Source organism: Megascapheus bottae, chromosome 2, assembly GCF_031878675.1.
Source record: "Megascapheus bottae isolate mThoBot1 chromosome 2, mThoBot2.hap1, whole genome shotgun sequence".
Lineage (NCBI taxonomy): Eukaryota > Metazoa > Chordata > Mammalia > Rodentia > Geomyidae > Megascapheus > Megascapheus bottae.
This window is the reverse complement of record NC_143510.1, coordinates 63,020,769-63,043,103: the sequence shown is the minus strand read 5'-3', so window position 1 is coordinate 63,043,103 and position 22,335 is coordinate 63,020,769.

The window sequence follows — 22,335 nt, the reverse complement described above, 5'->3', positions numbered from 1 at the left end:
GTATGAGATATCTTGTTAAAAGATAGGAGCAACCATGAATTCCCCAGGTTAATACAACCTTACCTTATATGTTAGGGGAGTTATGATTGAGCCAACAGTTCACAACAGAGAAACAAGCAGTCTACTTTGACGGAATAAGTTGGTTGTAGTCACAATGAGCAATTGAAGAGGAAAGTACAACCAAGAGAAAGAAAGGCCATTTCCACTTCAACGACCTATTCTTTACTTAATCCCAAAGATACTAGGAAGAACTGTCTTTAGAAACTTTTTTAACTACCACTTCTCTCAAGGATACTAGAGGTATGTCCAGAGATAATAATAACAATTCTGGCAATAAGCATACCATTTCACTCTTTTTCTAAAGGAGTATTCCCTACTAACATTTAATTCTGAAATTGATGGCACTCCACATAAAGAAATGAAAAATTGACCATGAAATAACTGATGAGAAAATATTCCTCAAAAATAAGGAAAACAAATAAACTTCCCAATATCTATTTTACAAATTTTTTAGCTTTCCAAGAAGTTTGAATTGTTTTGGAAATAATGGGAGGACTCTGCCTTAGTCCTAGTACCTCAAACCTGAACACCTTAGCACCCTTACACATTGCAGAATACACTCTTGACTGCCCAGTCTTGACAAGGATGATGCAATGTATGCTAGGAATTTGGAGAAATTTACCACTCCCTATTTTCTTCTTCCAAGGAAGCCATTTCCCCCTTACACTTTCCACATGATGGTTGATTAAGGCTTAAATATGAAGGTCGGCATTTGCTTTGGAAGTAAGCTAATCATTATATTCAAGAATAGATATATGACCTTGTGGGGCACGTCACATCAGGGAAATGGCTTGGGACCGCACTAGCTGCTCAGGAGGCTGAAATCTGAGATGGTGCCTGCCGCCTGCTTGGAAGGCGTGGCTGTGGTTGAATCCTCCCCTGGCCCTGCCCACCTTTGTGCTGATTGGCTCCTGCATCCTATTTTAGTCAAATGTACTTCCGCAATAAACGAGTTCTTGCCTTGACAAGTCTCCCTGTTGCATCTGATTGTCCTCCCTCCTGCAAGGGAGGGCTGGGTACAGGCGGCCAGCCTGCCCTTTCCTTTCTTGGCCTCATCCTGGAGGGGGCGTGTTCTCTCTATCCCTCTTGCAGGTCAGGAGGGACGAAGGACTAACCCCCCCCACACATGACCTAATTAAGCAATACAAGTCAGGTCAAGAACTTTTGTTGGTATTCTTGAAAAGCAAAGGTCGATAGTACAAGCCATTGACTATATCTTTCTAATACTAGTAGCAAACCAACTAGAACAGAGGCCAACAAAAAAAGGAAAACCAAGTCAATGGTAAGAGAGGCTCTAGGTCTTATTGACAATATTTGAGGCTTTGGATTCACATACCAAAGATCTCCTCTTAGACATCTTTAGTGCATATGCAGATAAATTTTAGCATAAGCTACTTTTATTAGGGTATTCTTCATTCATGACCAATTCCCTAACTAATAGAAAAAGGAGAGGAGCTAGAGTATGTTGGGAAAACAAGGTAGAGGACTTATTGAGAGGGCAACTACAAACATTTCAGAGAAAGAATAAAATTTGAGTTGCTATATACTTGTTTTCTTACATTTTTGGCATGAGAATGTTTTCTTTAAAAAAAAAATCTACCTTAAGGACCTCCAGGATATAGAAACAAAAGCCATATAATGAGTGATTGTTGTCCTTAATGTACTATGTTATCTCTCATCTCTTTTGCTGTCCCTTGGTTATCTCATATTGTTACAGTATTTCACCTTGTTATCTGATATATTATATATATATATATGTTTATTTGGTTATTTGAAATTGGATAGGGAAGGGGGGAAAACAAGATGAGGGGTGAGGGTCGGGGGGAGGAAATGGGGACCAAGACATGAGAAAGGGTATCAATTTTTGTGAAGTAATAACACCTTCTATCTGGTGACTATAATGTAACCCTTCTACTAATCACAATAAAAATATATGAAAAAAATCTACCTTGCCCTTCAAGAGATAAAGCTAGCACCACTGTTCTCAGAATTTGACGAAGATGAATTTTGTTATGAATAACACTATATTAATAGCTATGGAACACAACTTTAAGTTCTCTTTTATTACCAAAAATAAAAGAGAATCATCTTTGTATTTATAGAGCACTAAAGAGACAGATAATAGCACATGATTATCTAAAAACATCAGACAGGATACTCTCTGAGTACAAATATTTAAGATACAAATGTTTCACTGAATGTATTAGCCAGAATTCTATAGGGAAATAGAAGCATAGGAAACACACAGACACACGCACACACACACACACACATTGTCAAGTATGTTATCATTCTTTCCAAATCTGAAAGACCCAGAAGTACAGCTAAATATGATAGAAAGAGCACAGCCACACATTATATTAAAAAACAAAAACAAATGAACAAACAAAACCTATTGTTTCCATATTTTGGAATTCATTTCAATTGATATCATCTTATGTGGTCATATGTACATAGCTATTGAGCTATTGTGATCCTCTGCTAGGACTATCCTATGCATAGACCAATTAATACAAATAAGGAAAATCATGGAGCCTATATTTCTTTGAGTCTGGCTTACTTTCCTTAAGATGATGCTTTTTTCCAAGTCTTTGCATTTCCTTACAAATGGTAGATGTCTTTCTCTCTAAAGAAAGCATAGAACTCCATTGAGTATAAGTGCCACATCTCCTTGATCCCTTCATCTACTAAGGGACATCTGGGTTGGTTCCAGGTCTTAACTATGGTAAATGGTAAAATAATAATAATAATAATAATAATACTTCAATGAACATAGAGGTGCTGGTAACTTTAATGTGGCCTCCTTTGTGGACATTTGGGTAAATCTCCAGGAGTGAGATTTCTGGGTCCTAGGGGAGCTCTAAGTTTAATCTTTTGAGGAACCTCCATTCTGCTTTCCAGAGTGGCTGAACTGGTTTACATTCCCAACACCAGTTTAGTAGCATTCCCCTTTGCCCATATCCTGCCAGCCTCTGTTTTTAAAAGTTTTCTTGTTAATGGCCAGGTAAAATCTCAATGTGGTTTTGAGTTGAATTTCTTTTATTGGCAGAGACATTGAACATTTATTCATATGTCTATTGGCTATTCTTAATTCCTCTCCAGAGAAGTCTCTTTTTAATTATTTAGTCCACTTATTAATGGGGAGTTTGTTTCTTGAAGAAGTTATTTCTTTTTTCTTTCCTTTTTTATCCCCCTTTGGTCTATAGCCTGTTGTCACTGTTTCTGAGTTTGATACCCTGTGTCTTCTATATACATTTGTCTGATTTGAGGAATAATAACAAGGGGAATGACACAATGGTGAGATAAAGACAAAGGGTGAACCAATGTAACAGTGATACTCACAAGACAATATATTGAAAATGAACTTTACAACACTGTGGTGGAAATGAAGTTTGCTTGGAGGGGAGGAGAGTCAGTGGGGAGGCAAGGTGGAAGAAAACAAGGGAGGGGTTAACTATGGTTGACAAGAAATATACTTATTACCTTAGGTAACTATAACCCTTTTAACATCACCCTTACAATAAAATAATTTAAGAAAGAAAGAAAGAGGGAGAGAGGGAGAGAGAGAGAGAGAGAGAGAGAGAGAGAGAGAGAGAGAGAGAGAGAGAGAGAGAGAAGAACAAGAAGAAGAAGAAGAACAAGAAGAAGAAGAACAAGAAGAAGAACAAGAACAAGAAGAAGAAGAAAGAAAGAAAGAAAGAAAGAAAGAAAGAAAGAAAGAAAGAAAGAAAGAAAGAAAGAAAAGAAAGAAAGAAAATCAAGAGTATGGCCATTAGGCATAAAGACACAAATCTGTAATCCCAGCATTCAGAAAACTAAAACAATAGGATTGAGAAATGGAGGTCAACTTGAATTACATATCAAGACCCTGTCCCACAATAGGAAGGAAGGGAGGAAGGAAGGGAGGGAGGGAGGGAGGGAGGGAGGGAGGGAGAAAGAGCAATTCCTCACAAGATGCTTTGACAAGTCTGGCCTCTAACATAATCAAGTGATCTCACCAAGATGGATTTTGTTTCCTTGAGCAGAGGTAGAACTACGGACCTGTAAGTCACCTTCTTTTTTACATTTAATTATGTCATGCTTCTAATCTCTTCTCTCAGGGCCGGGAGTTTGGCCTAGTGGTAGAGTGCTTGCCTAGCATGCACAAAGACCAGGGTTCGATTCTTCTGTACCACATACATAGAAAAAAAAAGCCAGAAGTGGTGCTGAGGCTCAAGTGGTAGAGCTCTAGCCTTGAGAAAGTCCAGGGACAGTGCTCAGGCCCTGAGCTCAAGCCCAGGACTGGCAATAATAATAATCTCTTCTCTCATTAGGACCATCAACCTTCTTCCTTCCTTCTTTCCTACAATCTGTATTAGTGTCTACATTTATTATATTAAATTTCAAATGCCAAACTAGATACTGTTCTCGTTTTCAGCCCCAACTTTTATGCTATTTAAGTAAAAGTGGGAGGCTAGGAATATGGCCTCATGGTAGACTGCTTGCATAGTATGCACAAAATCCTGGATTTGATTCCTCCTTACCACATTCACAAAAAAAAAAAAGCTGGAAGTGGTACTATAACTCAAGTGGTACAGCTCTAGCCTTGAGAAAGCCCAAGGACAGTGTCCAGGCCCTGAGTTCAAGCCCTAGGATTAGAAAAAATAAAGGTGGAACATGCATTTCAGGGAATGGGTGACAGGGACCCTGTGAGTGTAGGTAGCAGCCTAGTCAAACTTAACATTGAGCCACTACAGGCAGCCCACACGGGTATCAGGTGAAATTTTTCTGATTTTTCTACTAGAAAACAAATGAGGTCCCAAAGACAGAATAAATGACCAAACCACTGCTAGTCCTCCCCACAGAACTGGCGTGCTCTTAGGAAATTACTACTGAAAAGGCAAAGATCTTTTAAAGTGACCAAGAAAAAAAATGAGAGCAATAAAATCAGGAAAAGACAGGAATCATGTCCCCAGGATGCAATCTTAAGTTCATAGCCAGCCATGATAAAAGTGAGAGCTTTGAGATTCAGAAACGAAGTTATGAAAGCTTTCTGAAGGTCAGTACTACAGGAGGACATATTCAGAGGGGGGACTGCTAACCAGGCAGCAGATTTGCCAATTCTAGTCCTGGACACAGATCCCAAAATAGACTTGCTTGCCTATAAACTCCCATACAGCCTTGTTTGGCCTTGGTCCTGCCACTAGAATCATTTGCCAAGAGGCCTAAGAAATGTCAGGTCCGCTCATCTCTTTAGTTATAGGCCCACTGTGACTTTCAACCAAGAGTTCTGATAATAGTACTTTGATTTTTTTTCACAGTTAATAAATTTCCCTTAATGGTAAATTCTAGAAGGGGAACTCTAAAATATGTTAAATCCTCATATAATTATAAATAAAACTAAATCACCCAAGATAATAATGATAGAAAAGATATTCATCGAATGCATAGGTTTCGACATAGGTAGAAAAGATGGCAGTCTCTATTTTAATTTTTAAGTCATATTTTAGGTAGTCTAGAGCCAGATATTCTTGGTGCAGTGTGGATCGCATGTGTGCCCTTGTATGCTCAACAAGAGTAGTAAACAGAAATAAGAAATATTTTGTTTTGTTGCTATTTTTGTCGTCTTTCCTTTTGTCTTCTTTGTTAGTTCATTTGTATTTAGGAGGGTAAAGGGAGGCACGGAAAAGGTTGGACAAAAGGTGGACGAATGCCGCAATGCTATTCGGTAGACATCATGTAGAGAATGAACTATATAACCTGTGGTGGAGATGGGAGGGAAACACTAGGAGAGAGGGAGGAAATGGCTGACATGGTTCAAAAAGAAATGTACTCATTGCCTGACTTATGTAACTATAATCCCTCGGTACCTCACCTCTACAATAATAATAAAGTATATTTTTAAAAGTAAACTAAGCCAGGCACAGTGGCTCGCCCCTGTAATCCTAGCTACTCAGGAGGTTAAGATCTGAGGATTGCCGTTCAAAGACAGCCCAGGCACTAAAGTCCATGAGACTCTTCTTTCCAGTTCATCACTAGAAAAACTGGAAGTGGTGCTGTAGCTCAAGGGGTAGGGCAGTAGCCTTGAGCTGAAGAGCTCAGGGACAGCATCCAGGTCCAGAGTTCAATCCCCACAACTGTCAAAAAAGGAAAAAAAAGTAAAAATAAAATAAGAACATGATAAAGAAAAGAGTCGTGAACAGTACTTCCAGAAGAAAGGTACAAAATGGGTAGAGGGAAGGTAAAGGGATCAAATTAATGTTCTCTACACTTACTATTGAACATTCTGAACATAATAAGAACACACTTTTAAGTTTTCATAATTCATCAGATTTTATTTTATTTTTTTTTTTGCCAGTCCTGGGCTTGAGCTCAGGGCCTGAGCACTGTCCTTGGACTTTCTCAAGGCTAGAGCTCTACCACTTGAGCCTCAGCACCATTTCCAGCTTTTTTCTATGTATGTGGTACCGAGGAATCGAACCCGGGTCTTCATGCATGCTAGTCAAGCACTTTAACCACTAGGCCAAACTCCCAGCCCCAATTCATCAGATTTTAAATTTTAGAAGAGTTTTATGTTTGTTTTGTGGGCGTTCTTAACCTAGAATCCATACACCAGTATCAGATTCAGATTGTCTGTGGCATACATAAGAATGAGTGAGGAATCACTGCCCTGGCAACTGTGAAGTTCAATTTTGATAACTTCACAACAAATTCCAAGGGAAATATGCCCAATATTTTAAATAACTTAAGGTAAAACATGCATAATGCATGAATAGGGTAACGGTGGTTACCTCTGGTAATTGTATAAAGGCTAATTTTACCCTTATCTGCATCTTAACATTCTATGTGATGAACATGAGTTATGCCAATAATATCAAAGATTGATGCAATTTTTTAATCAACCTGCATCCATAAGTAAGTCTACTGTAAAATTCTTAGGTCCAGCCTAGCAATTAAGCCATTTCTATAAGGTAATGGGTAGTCAGAGAATACAAAACATCAAAATTCAAAAGACATAAAAACTCAGACTAACCAGAAAATAATATATTCTCTGAACTAAAATTTTGCAACTCTCCCTTAAAGTCACCAATTTTCCAAATGCTCAAGATCTATATATGTGTGTATAACTATTCACACACACACACACACACACACACACACACACACACACACACACACACACACACACAGAGTATGGAAAATGTGGGCATTCACTTCTAAATCAATCCTTCTATCAAATTCTTTTCTCATTCAAATGCTCCCCCAAGAGTTTCAAAATCTCAATGGTGGAGAGTGTCCTCCAATAAAATGCACAACTTTATTCAGTGCCAGAAGATTAATAAAACTAAACCAAGATAATTACTTAAAAAGTAGTCTCCAATGAGTGAGTTGGTGTGGGAAAAGACTCATTATCCATTCATGATAATTATCCCTGCGTAAATTATTTCCTAATGATTCTCTCCCTGAGGTGGATTTTCCCAAAGAGCTCCTACAGAGAACTCAATAGCCTACCAAGGTTTATTTTAAGGTCATAATCCATTTGCTAGTGTACGTCCACCTTACAGTTTTGCCTTTTATTCTTCCTTCTTTTTGTTCAAATCTTCCTTGGATGTATTCTACATTCTTCTTCCCCAAATTAAAAAAAAAAAACACTAATACCAATGTTCAGATTCTAATGGTTCATGCTTATAATCCTACCAACTCAAAAGACTGAGATCTGAGGACCAAGAATCAAAGCAAGCCCAGGAAGACAAATCCAATAGACTTTCTTATCTCCAGTTAATCAGCAAATAGCCAAAAGTGGGGTCATGGCTCCAGCGCTAAAGTAACAGCCATGATAGACAAAAGCTAAGGGAAAACACAAGGACCTGAATTCAAACCCCATTACTGGCACAAAGAAAGAAAAATAGCAGTAATAAAGTAGCATTAATGGGCCTGCTTAGTAATAATATAGAGTGTACCCTATGGTTGTCTTTCTATTTATTTACCATGTTATTCCCTCAAAAAATATTTACTGAGTATCTACCCTTGCCAAGCACCACACTGGGTTCTTTTGTATATATTAGTCAAGACAGTACTGCTGGGAGCTGGGTAACGCCATGTCTAATAACTTTCTGCTGAGAGGCAAGGCAACAGGCAAGAGGCAAGGCAAGGCACAAGAGGGAGGGCACAAGACTTGATTACCATTGGTTACAAATGTGTTATTGCTTTATCACTCTCTGCTGAGACCCATAGTGAGAGTATATTAGCTGGAGGGACTTCCTCAAGAGGGTTTTTTTTTGGGGGGGGGGGTTGGAGTTAGAATTCCTGCCTTGACCAACCTGCCTGACACGATTGTTGGTGCTCCGGGGAAGGAGGACTGGGTGCGGGTGGTCAGTGGGTCCTCTCCTCTCTAGGCTGGTCCTGATCGAGGCATGTTTTCCCTATCCCTCCTGCTGGTCGAGAGGGACCGGGGATGAAAGACAAGTACAAAGAAATTTCTGCTCACTCAATAGTGCTTATGACTTAGGAGACAAGATGAAGAAAAAGCATAATAACCTACACAGAGTGGCTCACATATAGCAACTCTGGAGACAGAAATCAGAATTGCAGTGTATGACCAAACCCAGAGAGAGGGAAAAGAAAGTTAATGAGATGCCACTTCAACAGAAAAAAACGATCACCTCTTCACAGGAAATGTAAACAGGTGTATCTCAGTTCACAGTAGCCTGAACAAAAACAAGACAACATCTCAAAAAATAATCAAAGCAAAAAGGAAGAAAGGCATTGCTCAAGTGGTAGAATACTTTCCCAGGAAGTCAGAAGCCCTAAAGGATAAATATGACAAACTAGTCCATGAAATAATTTGTAAGTTGACGAGGATCAAAAGGAAACCAGGGTTTAGAGATTACGGCTATCATAGGGGAAGGCAGTTGATATCTACTGTTTTGACAAGTAAGTGGTTAGCACAGGTTTCATTGGAAAAAGAAGATCTGAACAAAGACTTAAAGGTGAAGGAAGCTCAGCAGGAAACGTAAAGGAAGAAATAGAAAGAAGAGCAGAGCTATCAGGGGCATGGTGGGCCCCTGAGTGAGAGTAAAAATCCCTTCAAGGATCAAGGGGATTGAAGAGGACATGATAGCAAGATAAGAAAGGAAGGGAGGAGGAGATCTGTCCAGAGAAGTAATAAACACATGAAGTGCAGAAACCTTATAGATCGCTTTAAGGGCTTTAGTTTTCTAAGAGAAATAGAATCCATGGTGCAGATTAGAAGAAGAATATGATCTGACTTTAATTTTGATGATCTCTGTGGCAAATCTGAGCTACCCAGAGAAAAGACTGGGGGAAGCGGGGAATGCTGCCACCAGTATAGGGGCTGAGCACATACCAAGATGGCAGCAGCAGAAACGGTAGGAAGTGGCTGGATTCAGAATACTCTACAAGACGGCCGAGTGCACAGGGGTTCTAAAAGACAGAGGGCAATGAGGATGACTTCAAACATGTTAGTCTTGGCAATTGGAGGGATTGCCATCACTGAGGTGAAATTGGCTAGAGATAAAGCAGGTTTGACAAGAAAGACTGGGGTTTTATTGTTTAGGGACATAATTTCTTTGGAGACACCCAAACAGTCACTTAAGTGGATTGGTAAATTGGAAATGGTCTTAAGAAGTCATTAGTGTATCAAAAACATATAAAGCCATAAAATTACTTGATGAGAGAAAGCAGACACAGAAAATAAGACAAAAAAAGAACACAGGGAAGAACATAACAAGAGACCTTCAAATCCCAAGGATAAGAAAGAACCAAGGAAGGAACAAAAGATAGTAAATATGCAAAGTGGGAGAAAAGCAATGTTTCATCAATACCACAACCAGTCACTGCTATTACTTTTATCATGCAAAGTATGGAACAAGCAACGTTGAGCTCTGCAGTCACACAGCTTTGTAAACCTGGTTGACTGAATTGCTAAACTGCTACCTCTCTGACATTCAAAATAGTCTTTCTCCCGAGAAGTATGGTTTTATTTACATGACTAGTAAGTGATAATTCCTTTATGGGCCATATACTTGAAGGCCAAAATATTCTGATAGTATCCTCCATCTATCCACTGCTTTTTGTAGGTATTTCTTACCACTCCCAATTTTATTAACTGTGCCTTTATTCCTCAGGTGTATTTGATTCTCCCCTAAGTCCTTCAATATTACACAATACTCATCTCTTTACCTCTAGCTCATTTCTCAAGAGCTATTAAGGACTTGGAAGCTGAGTTGATTTATTACTGATGTGGATGCCTATTTAAAAAAAAAGCCTGCTTTTACTAAGTAAACTGCCTGAGCACTCATGATGCTAATCCTCTGTTCTGTAGACTCAACCTCCAGAACTTCCACATAGCACACTCCCTCATTCCCACAAACTTTAGCCATGAATCTCTTCATACCCTCCAAGTCACATCCCTCCATTTCCTTCTCTTTGGGCACTTTCATCATTTCCTTTCCCTTACTTCAGAACTGCAGCTTCTAAGCCAACTCAATTTCTTAGAGATCCTGCAGCTCAACTTGTAAGTAAGGTCATTATGGGAATATAATTGTACACATTGTTACAAAGTTTGCTTCTTAATCTCAAAAGAACCTCCAGAGTTTCCCAACAATACCTTTTGCTGTTGCATCTTTTGTGAGTAAATAAAAAGACTTGGAAAAGTTAGGTTAAGAAAAATAAGCCACACCCAAAGAAATACATGTTGCCATTGCATGGTCTCCCTCATTTGTGGTCATTAGAATGTACCTATAGATGTAGAAGTAAATGCATTGTATGGTTTAAAAAAATGGCACTGGGACATGATAAATTATACAGAACTCTAAACATTCATATAGTAAGACCACAGGAGGAGATAGCCTCAGAAAAGGATCACAAAGATTCAAGAGCTACAGGCATATTATCATATAAAATGATGTTTATTGAAATGAATTCCAAGACATGGAAACAAGAGTATCAGTTGTTCTTTTGTTATTTTGTGGGGTTTTTTTTCTTTGTTTTTTTTCCTCTGTTACTGTTTCTGTACCTTTGTCTTAAATGTAAGTTTATTGGTTTGGGTGAGGTAAGAGAGCACAAAAATGATGATAGGAAGGGTGAACAAATGTAGCAGTGATACTCACTAGACACTATGTTGAAAATGAACTCTACCACTTATAAGAGGGAGGGCGTGGGATGGAAAAACAGGGAGTAAATGAGGGAAGAGGTGACACTGTCCAAAAAGAAATGTTCTCCTTACCTGACTTATGTAACTGCAACCCCTCTGTACATCTTTACAATAACAAAAAGACATAATGCTATTTTCTGTCCCACCCCCTGAGAAGTTATTCCAGAATTTATTCACTTGAATCACTCACCACCAGCTCTCCAAGCCACCAGTCCCTTCCATTGCATGAGAAAACTTTAATTCCTCTCTATTTCAAAAAGAAAATAGAAGCCATCACCCACTCCCCCTAACTTCTGAATTCCTGACCACCAGAACTAGAACTCTATTTCTCGATGTGTAGCTGAATAACGTTCCAGCAGCTGTTAGAGAAGACCATCAAACAATATTCCAATGCCATTTTCTATTTAAAGTTAGTTCATAGTGTTTGTACTCCTTCTTTAGGAATTATTAGGGAAAAAAATCTAACAAATGATAGAATTCTGTCAATAAAAGTCACCCAAGACTCTAAAAATGAGCCTCACCCTACTAAACTGGTGCTGCCCTGTGGGTCAATTTGTACCCATATATATTTCATCTTCATCTCCACAAAGCCTCCTTTTCCTCACCCTTCAATTGTTATGTATGAAAAGATGGGAAACAAGTCCTTGCTCTTGTTGTAGCACACAAATAGCCTTTACCTTCATACATAGAAAGTAAGTGAGAAACTGCCTGTACCTAACCCATCTCTCAACACAGAACAAAATTGATGGATGGATGGATGGATGGATGGATGGATGGATGGATGGATGGATGGGTAGATGGATGGATGCATGCATGCATGGATAGCTGGACAGGCAAATAAGAAGTAAATAAATTTTTGGTGAAAGGTAGGATAAAACAAAAGAATGCTCACAAAAGTATGTCCATATCTTCACTAAGATTTATATCAAACATTTTTCTTAGGTTCTCTTCACAATTAATGCTACATCATCTCTAGAGATAAAATATAGCACCTTATATTGCACTTTGTAAACATGCAAGGCTTTAACTTTCATAGAATCCTAGGCTTTTAGAGATGGAAGGTGGTTTACAGATCATAAAATCTATTTCAAATACTTTATAGATTGGGAAACTAAGATAAAAGGATTACTCATCACTTGCCTACTACTTTGAGCCACTGGTTAAGAAATAATACATTTGGCAAATATGCTTTTACTAAAGGACCTCAACCACAGAGCCAGGTCAGAGTTAAGAAACAGAAGAAAGAGAAGTTCCACTCTTTTGTTACTTGTCTGGAAGGAGAGTGTACTGCGAGAGAGTATAAAAAGGTGTAGAGAACATACAAATGGAATGCTAGCAGGAACACTTGAAATGCTACACAAAGAAACATTCTAGGAAATGGGAGGCCCATGTAGTTATTATTTAATAAAACCAGCTTGATATTTTACTATAAAAGCAAGAATGGCTGAAAAGTGAGCAAGCATCTCATTAAAAACCACTCTTACATTCCACTTTTCAAACCTCATCAGAATATCAAAGGAAGCAGTACTTTATTTTTCATTTAGGAACTATCAGATATTCCTTTATGGCCAACTTTGATTTATTCTGAAAATCCCCTAAGTATTCTAAGTATCACCTTTATCCAGTATTAGACCAGATTCTGTATCTTTACGTGCATACATTCAAGTATCTATCCAAATAGACAAACTATTATTGTAATTTTTGTGTGTTTCAAAGGTGAATAACTAGTATAGTGATGCAAATTTGCATGCTCCTTTTATAAAGGTTGTTATGTTTTGTATGGATTTCTACACAAATAAAATAGATTGACCTCTCAAATACACACACATATATAGACACACAGACATGCAAACAGACAGACATACACACACCCACACACATACACACACACACACACACACACACACACACACACACACATATCCCTCAGGTACATTCCACTTCTCTTAACAGAATCATCTTAATTTTAGGTGACATTGTCCTTTCCAGAACTGCAAGTTCAGTGCATGCAGCGGGTCCTGATCTTGGTTTTTAGCAGATGGCCTCAACAATATGACAGTAATAGCATCTGACATGTGTTGTTTCAATGATCTCTTTTACTCTTGGAAAAGTATAGGAGCATTAGATCCCGTGTGTTCCTTCAGATTGTTATTTCTGGCACGTTCTTCTTGGCATATGTTATGATGAACCATTCATAACAAATTAAATTTTCATTAAGGTAGAAAAAAATGTTCATAATCTATAAGCCTACAATTTGTCTCAGTAACCAAGGTAACATTTTTGGCCCAAAGGGACCAGTTATACAAATAATTGAGTGTGGGGCTTGTTTACATTTTGGGGTTTTTTTTGTTTTTTTTGTTACATGTTAGCTATTTTACTGAAGGGAGTTTGGATGAAGCAGAAACCCAGAGTCTCAAAAATGGAAAATGGACAAATGCCTGAAAGACTGGTGGCCTTGCTGTCAGAGCATTTTGCAGGGACATAGTAATCATAGATTCCCAGGAAACACATCAGAAGAAGCTAAGCCACATGATGCCACTTGAATGGCACCACATGGGCTGGATACAAAGACCAGCTGGAGCAGGCAGAATCCCTGTACCTTTAAGGTAGAGTTTTAGAGCTGATTGTAGCTGTAATTAACAGCTTCCTCTAACTGTGCAATGGAATTTTCCTGAAGGACTCTGTGGTTTTACTGGCTGGCAGGTTTAGTAAAATGGGATTTCAGGCAGCATAGAGCTTTCAATCCAAAGTAGCTAAATCTAGTTAAAGCCGAAACATCAATGATTTTCAGTAAGCACACATCATAGAACTGCTTGAACATCATAAACCACCACTGATTGCTTCTTTCAGAAGCAAGCTGAAACTAAGTGGGGGCCAGAGAGGACTCAAATGCTAGGCTAGACCTCTCTTTCTGAGCTTGAAGTCAATTCCATATCATTTTTCCCTATAATAATGCATTCAAACCTACTTCATAACTGGTAGACTACTTTATTTTCAATGTACATTAGAAATATTGGCTGGTGGTTGGGGGAGAAATTGAAATGGATTCTTTGTCTTTGGTGATATCTCAGAATCTACTTCATAGAAAATCTCTTCCTATATGAGTTTTAGACCACAAATACACTTCATTAAATTCTTTTAATATTGTCTTTCTACTGAAAATTGTGTCCAACCATTCACAAAACATTACTATAATATGTAGATTGATACCTAAAATACTACGAAAGTCACAGATTTTCCATTGAATATCTTATTATAATGAGTTTCTTTAACTATCAAAGCATATAAAATAAACATTTTCTACTTTCCCTAGTGATTTCATGTTGGATTCAAAGGAGGAATGAAAACCAAAAGAATCATGTGGAAAGCATGAAACATAAGATGGTTATCTGCTTGATTGCCTTCTGAAAGGAAAGAATTTTTTTAAGAGCCAGACAATGTGGGAAGTAACAAGACTTCCATTCTGTGGCTGAGCAGTTATAAAATATTTAGCAGGATGGGAAATCACAAGAGATATATGTGCATAAGAGTCAGTACCTCACAGATGCCATCAAAGCAATGAGAGTTTGCAAAAGGAAAAAGTAACAGTGCATTTGAGGAGATCAGAGGAGGTGCCCACAGGAGGGGGCATCTGAGAGGAAAAGAGCAGCTGGTTATGCAAGGTTCAGAACCAAGGGGCAGCTTAGACAGTGTCCTGGGGACTGTAACATGCTAGTCTTGATTGCTTAAATCACTGCACAAGGGGAAACTCCCCCAGACAAAGTCCAAAATGAACTCAGCTTCAATCGAAGTCTGAGAAGTAAGTGACTGTACTGTGAGTTTTCACTTTGTTCACTTGAAACCTTCTATTTTTAAAAATTGATGCAACAGAATGTTTCCCCAAAGTTAATCTGTATTAAGTATATTACTAAAAAATAAATCAAAGAAATTTCCTTCCTTAAGGAGAAAGAAATTAGTTTCTGTGTAAGAATTTGTGACAAGAGCCCAATGCTAGGGCTAACACCTGTAATCTGAAATAGTCAGGAGGCCTGAGATATAAGGATCCTCTTTAAAGACAGGCCAGGCAGGAAAATCTATAAGACTCCTATCTCTAATTAACCACCAGAAAGCAGGAAGTGAAGCCATGGTGCCAAGTGGTAGAGTGCTAGCTAGCCTTAAGCAGAAAAGCTTAAGGACACTGCCCAAGACCTGAGTTCAATTCCCACAATCAACAAAAACAAAACAAAACAAAAGTCAATGGTGACAAGACCTCTAAGGTATTGAAGGGCTTGACAAAATGGAACTGAGGGAAAATAGGAGTTCATGCCAAAGAATCAGCTTTATACAAGATGCAGAAAAAATATCAATAACTACATAAAAGCAGAACTTGGACAGACTCAAAGCTCTCACCACAATGCAATTAAAGAAGTCAATAACAAAACCAAAAGCTCTTAGTTATCTAAAAATAATCTGCTAGTAGGGCATATGTTCACACCTGTAAACCCAACCCTGAGAAATTGACAGTAAGGCCTCCCTGGCTATACAGCAAAAAGAAGAGGAAGAGGAAGAAGAGGAAGAAGAGGAAGAAGAGGAAGAAGAAGAAGAAGAAGAAGAAGAAGAAGAAGAAGAAGAAGAAGAAGAAGAAGAAGAAGGAGGAGGAGGAGGAGGAGGAGGAGGAGGAGGAGGAGGAGGAGGAGGAGGAGGAGGAAGAGGAAGAAATTTTTAATCATATGTATACTCATCAAGAAATGAGAAAATTAGGCTAATTAACATATTTTCCTACCAGGAAGCTGAATCATGTATTGTCCAGGGAGGGAACAAACAAATGAAGAGAGGGAGAAGAGTGGGCAAATACAATTGTAACACTCAATGTATACATGCAAAAATAGAGCTAGGTGATTGGAGGAAATATCTGGGATTCGGAGAAGTGGTGAACAATGGAAGGTGAGAAGATGATCTTTTAATTTAAAAATAGAGAAACATATTTACCACATATGCCATTTACCATTATTTTTAAGGTAAGAACATTTCATATCTCTTAGCAATTGTCAAGTAATACATTAATATTAATTATGGTCATTAGGTTGTATAATAGTCAGCTACTTACCTTTTAACTAAAACTTTGTATTCCTTCACCAACATCTCCCAATCATAATTTTTTTATTGTCAAGTGTACAGCTTTGTTTTTATTGTCAGGTGCACAGTATGCTTTTCTCTGGATGAGTACCTTTCACTACATGAGAAAATGAAATGTAGACTGAGAGAGCCATTTATATGTCACCTTTGGGGCATTTTGTTTGTAATATTCACTCCAAACCTGGACTGACATAAACTACAGGTTATACACAACACATCAGATTCTTCCAAATTTGCAGATGTTAAGAACATTTAAATACATGGCATCCTATAGTGGGGAGAAACCTCCATATAAAAAAAATTAGCAAGGTAAAAGGGAAAGAGGAAGGAAGGGAGAGAAGGAGGAAAAAAGAAAGAGGAAAGAAAGGAGGGAGGGAAGGTAAAAGCAAAGACAAGAGACAGGGACAGGGAGAAGGAAGGAAGGAAGGAAGGAAGGAAGGAAGGAAGGAAGGAAGGAAGGAAGGAAGGAAGGAAGGAAAGAAGGAAAGAAGGACGGAAGGGAGGGAGGGAAAAAGAAAAGAGGAAAGAGGAAAGAAGGTAGGACTGGTGATCAAATAAACATTTGTGAAGCACTTTTATGTTCCTGGACCTATGTTTGGCAAAATGGAATATCAGAAATCAATGTTAAAAAACAATAGTTGGGAGCTGATGGCTCGTGCCTATAATTCTAAGTACTCAGGAGGTTGAGATCTGAGGATTGTGGTCAGAGGCCAGCCCAGGCTGGAAAATTTGTGAGATTCTTATCTCTAATTAACTGCCAAAGAGTCAGAACTATAGCTGTGGCTCAAGTGGTAGAGTGCTAGCATTCAGCATAAAAAGCTTAAGGACAGCATCCAGGCCCTGTGTTCAAGCCCCTGGGCTGGCCCAAAAATGAAAAAAAAAGAAGTTTGCTATAATGGTTTAGAATTGAATGTAGTCATAATACTTAATGTATATTATATATGTGGAAATGGGACTAGGAAAATTGAGGAGAGTGGCAGGGCTCAGCGAAATGAAGGAAAATAATGTAAAGGATTATATTGTACTCACAAATCAACTTGTTGGATTGAAATCCCTTTGTACAGTAAAGATAGCTTAAAAAATAAAATTTAAGTGGGGCTCCAGCAGCTCACACCTGTATTCCTGTTTTTGTTTGTTTGTTTGTTTGTTTTTTCGCCAGTCTGGGCTTGAGCTCAGGGCCTGAGCACTGTCTTTGGACTTTCTCAAGGCTAGAGCTCTACCACTTGAGCCTCAGCACCACTTCCAGCTTTTTTTTTTTTTTCTATATGTGGTATCGAGGAATCGAACCCGGGTCTTCATGCATGCTAGGCAAGCACTTTAACCACTAGGCCAAACTCCCAGCCCATATCTGTATTCTTTTTTTTTTTTTTTTTTTTTTTGCCAGTCCTGGGCTTGAGCTCAGGGCCTGAGCACTGTCCTTGGACTTTCTCAAGGCTAGAGCTCTACCACTTGAGCCTCAGCACCACTTCCGGCATTTTTCTATGTATGTGGTACCGAGGAATCGAACCCGGGTCTTCATGCATGCTAGGCAAGCACTTTAACCACTAGGCCAAACTCCCTGCCCCCCATACCTGTATTCTTAAAGGCTAATCACTGTTTGAAGTCAGCCTAAGCAAGAAAGTCCTAGAGACTGTTCACCTCCAATTAACAACCAAAATAAGGAAGTAGGGATGTGGTTGAAAGTGCTAGCTTTGACCAAAAAAAAAATTAAAAATAAATTTTAAAAAAGCTCAGAGACAGCCTTCAGACTCTGAGTTCAAGCCCCAAAGAAACAAAAACATTAATAAAAAAAAAAAAGGTTTAAAAGGTAAAGATAAACTTGAGTCAATGAGCTGGGTGCAAGTGGATCATTCCTGTAATCTTAGCTATTTATGTGTCTGAAATCTAAAGGACAGGAATGAGATCAAGGCAGCAAAGTCTGCGAGACTCCATCCCTGAAATAATCAGCAAAAAGCCAAGCTAGAAGCATGACTCAAGTAGTAGAGTATCCACTGAGCAATCAGAAAAAGAAGGCACAAGCCCTGATTTAAAACCACAGTACCAGAGGAAGAAAAAAGGAACCATAGAGATAGGACATATCAAAGAACTAGAAAACAATTATCACCTAAGTGATGTTCTGAAATTTCCTTGTCAGGGCTGACTGAGCAGGTGAAGGAACATTCACGATTAGTAAAGGGCCTCAAAAGTAGAATAGCATCTCAATAAATGCAAGAATTCTAGACAAAGCTGCATCATGGGCACAGGGAAGAGGAGGGAAAGAATTAAAGCATATAGCATCCCCCACAGGGATGAAAAGAAAATTCATCTGACTGGCAGCCAAACAATGTAACAATGAACCCTCCTCTCTATTTCATCAGCTATATTTCCACGTGTTAATTTCTAATTGTAGAGTAGATACATGGGGAAAGGAATGATCTACCATGTATACACTCCAAACACCTGCAAAAGACCCATGTGATCCATCATAACAGCTAAACCACTTAAAACATCTCTAAATTTTTCTCTCTACAAAGTAGAAAGAAATGATAACAATATATTGTCTGCAGATAGAATTCATTGTGAAATAGTTGGGGGGGGATCTTACAACAAAAATTACAGGTATTCTTATGTCTCCATAGGTAAGTAGATAAAGAGCTTTTATCTGCAATTCAAACAGTATGAATAAAGGTGTTAAGTGACTTGCCCATGCCATGCATCTGGCTAAATTTCAGGTGACTCACTGTAATTATTTAGCTTTTCAGGGGGCTTTGGAAATTTCTCCTCCTCTGTCCCAGGGAAGTGCTTCCATTGTCTTCCCCACTCCTACTGCGGGGCTAATAGCTCCCTGATAGTAGGCTACAAGGGTGTCATTAGCCTCTCCCCTGCACCAGCTCACCTCTTGCCAAAAAGATCTTCAGAACAGCTGGCTAGAAGTTTTCTATTTGATTGTCTTGCTGATTTTTTTTTCTCCGCTTAGCATGCTCCGATTTTCCCTAACTAAGGTTTAACATAGGGGAAAAAAAAGAGAACTAAAACTAAAAATACCATTTGATCCATTCATCTGTTCCTGTGTGTTTGAAGCCATTTCAGGCACCAATCAGATTTTCAGCAACCTTCCAACACAGAAACCGATGTTTCCAGTGTAAATTACCAGTCAAGCCATGATTTTAGCTCAAGTGAGATAAGAAAGATACTGAAATTGTAGATCTTCCGCTTTTCAATCAACCCATGTAACTAACATCACAGCATTGCTTTTGTGTGAGAAATAAAGCAAACCTACAAGTCAAGAAGGCTGAATTTTAGCTCCAACTCTGCCAAACTTGCTATTACATAAAGTGAAAGAGCAGAGGTTTTCAAACAGTACAGGGGAGCAAACATACTGACTGTGCTGTCTGCCACTGAGGAATTGACTTCTCTGGTCCATCTGTAAATAAAACTAACACTGTGCAATTTGTAGGGTGATTATGAAGACCAGCTAGCTACATTCACTTACAAGCAATGGACTGTACTTCATCTCCATGGTACTCAATTAGTCTCCTTTTCCACAAAATGTTAAGAGTTGAATCTGATGAGTTTTAAGATCCCTTCTGGTGCCAACATTTTATGTTTCTATTATTTTTTTCCTAAGCACTATAAATTGTGTCTCAGCCAGGTTCTCTCTCTCCTAGCCTCCAAGCTGCACAGCTATAAATATTCCACTCCCACCTGTAGGCTCAAAATAGCTCCAGGCACTGAGATTCTTAGGACCAAACTTCCACACTGTTACCCATTCTCAAGAACTGAGTGTCTGCTTTATTTCCTGCCTCAGACTCAATTCCTCTAGATCTGGAATTCCATCATTTTCCTCCACTCCTCTCATGATATGGGGACCACTGCCCATGCCCTACTACCATAGCACAATCAGAATACCTGCTATAAGCCCCCCCCCCCCACCAGCAGCAAGCACCTGCTTGCCTGGACACAGACTGTCTGCTGACTGCCAGTTAGAGTCATAACCCACCAGCCAAGACATCTGTCCATAGACCATTGCCAGGCCTCTCAAATCCCACTACCCACCTGCTGGCCTGCCTCACAACACTCATGTGTGACAGCCTCACCCTGCTTTCTCCTGTTCAGCCAGGCTTACACCTTTGGAGGTCCTGAGCTGTCAGCTTGAATCTGGGACGTGCTTGTCACAGACAATCTCAGAAATATTAACACAAGAATCTACTATTACTACTCTTATTTCTGCAAGAATGCATGTTCCTTATATATCCAAGACACACTATCTTCATCTCCTCCATATTCCATCTATTTTGAAGACTTCTTTATTATCTTACTTATTCCTTTCCTTACTTACATTTTATGAAGATAAAATGCATATATTGAAAAATGCACAAAATGTGACTGCACGTTTCAATGGATTAACAAATCAATTGCATAACCAGAGAGCCTATAGACAGCCTATACTATACACTCTGCCAATTGTTTGTTTTAATTCTCAAAACCATTCTAGGTTGGATGCCAGTGGCTCAGGCCTGTAACCCTAGATACTCAGGAGATCAAAGACAGGTGGCCAAGAAATGTTGTGAGACTCTTTGCTCCAATTACTCAGAAAAAAATAAATAAAATAAAATAAAAATTCAGAAGTGGAGCTGTGGTTAAAGTGGTAGAGCACCAAACTTTAGTTAAAAAAAACACCTAAGGGACAGCGCCATGAACCAAGTCCTGAGTTCAAGCCCATTCTAATAAGGCAGCTGCTATTATCCTCATTTTGCACCAAGGAAAGTGAGGCTGAGAAAGGTTAAGTCTCAGTGAGTCTTATCATGTTACCCATATCATGAGTGAGTAACTGCAGATGGAACAAAGATGGAACCCAGGTCTATTTGTATGCAAAATTTGAACTCTCCATACACCATACTGTAGTAATTCAACCTACTGAAAAATAATGTAATGTCATACTGTATATATTTCTTAATATACATACTTACTAGGAGCTTTAGAATAAAATTAAAACAACTTGTGTCCCAATAATCATATGTAAATTTTATCCTCACTCATGATATGATCACATTTTCCATTCTTTTTCCCTCTAGAGAAACAATATGTGATTTGATGGGGAAATTTTCCCAGCACTAAAATCTAAGATGTGATATTAAAGGACATTTCCACTAGATAGAAATTATAGATGGCAGATGTCCAGGTCTAATTCATTACCTTTTAAATGAAATAGCAAGAATGTCTTTGAAGGGACATTTATATTACCTAATAAGTAATCTTCCAAAGTGTGGAATGTTAGCAATTATTAACGAGCACAAATTGCTGAGGTTAATGAATAATGCTAATCTGAATCCATCTGCATAAACTCTTTTCACTCTGAATTCTTTTTTCCCTAATTTTCTCTTGAGATGTCTATTTACAAGGTAAAGTAAAAATTAAGAGTCTTGAAAAGAGGTACCAGACACTGACAGTCCTTAAACATCTGTAGATGTTTACCACAGGAGCCAGGGGAGAAGCTATGCTGAAAAATATCCTTGGACTCTTTCTTATCCTAGTATTCATCGCCAGCAGGCTTGGAGAATCAGCTAAATGACAAAAATGGCAAAAAATGGCAGACAGGTTATCATTATTATCTGTTAGATAAAGGATTCCACAGAGAAAAAGAATTGCCCCATTTGTAATGAAATGGAAAGACTTGGAAAAATTATATTAAATGAAATAAGTCAGACCCAAAGAAACACAGGCCTCATGGTTTCCCTCATTTGTAACAATTAGTATACATTTAGGATTCTCCTAACAGAGGATCATAATAGCTCAAAAGCTATGTATATATGTCCATATAGAATGAGACTATGTGAAATGAACTCCAGGATATGGAAACAAGAGGTTTAATTGTACAATTATTGTTCTCTATGTACTATGTGAAGCTATTTCTTTTTTTCCTTTTTTTCCCCTTAAGGTTAATCTCATGTTGTTACTGAATCTTACTTCGGTACCTTGTATATTGTATATACTTTTATTTGTGTATTTGAAAATTGAAAGGTAAG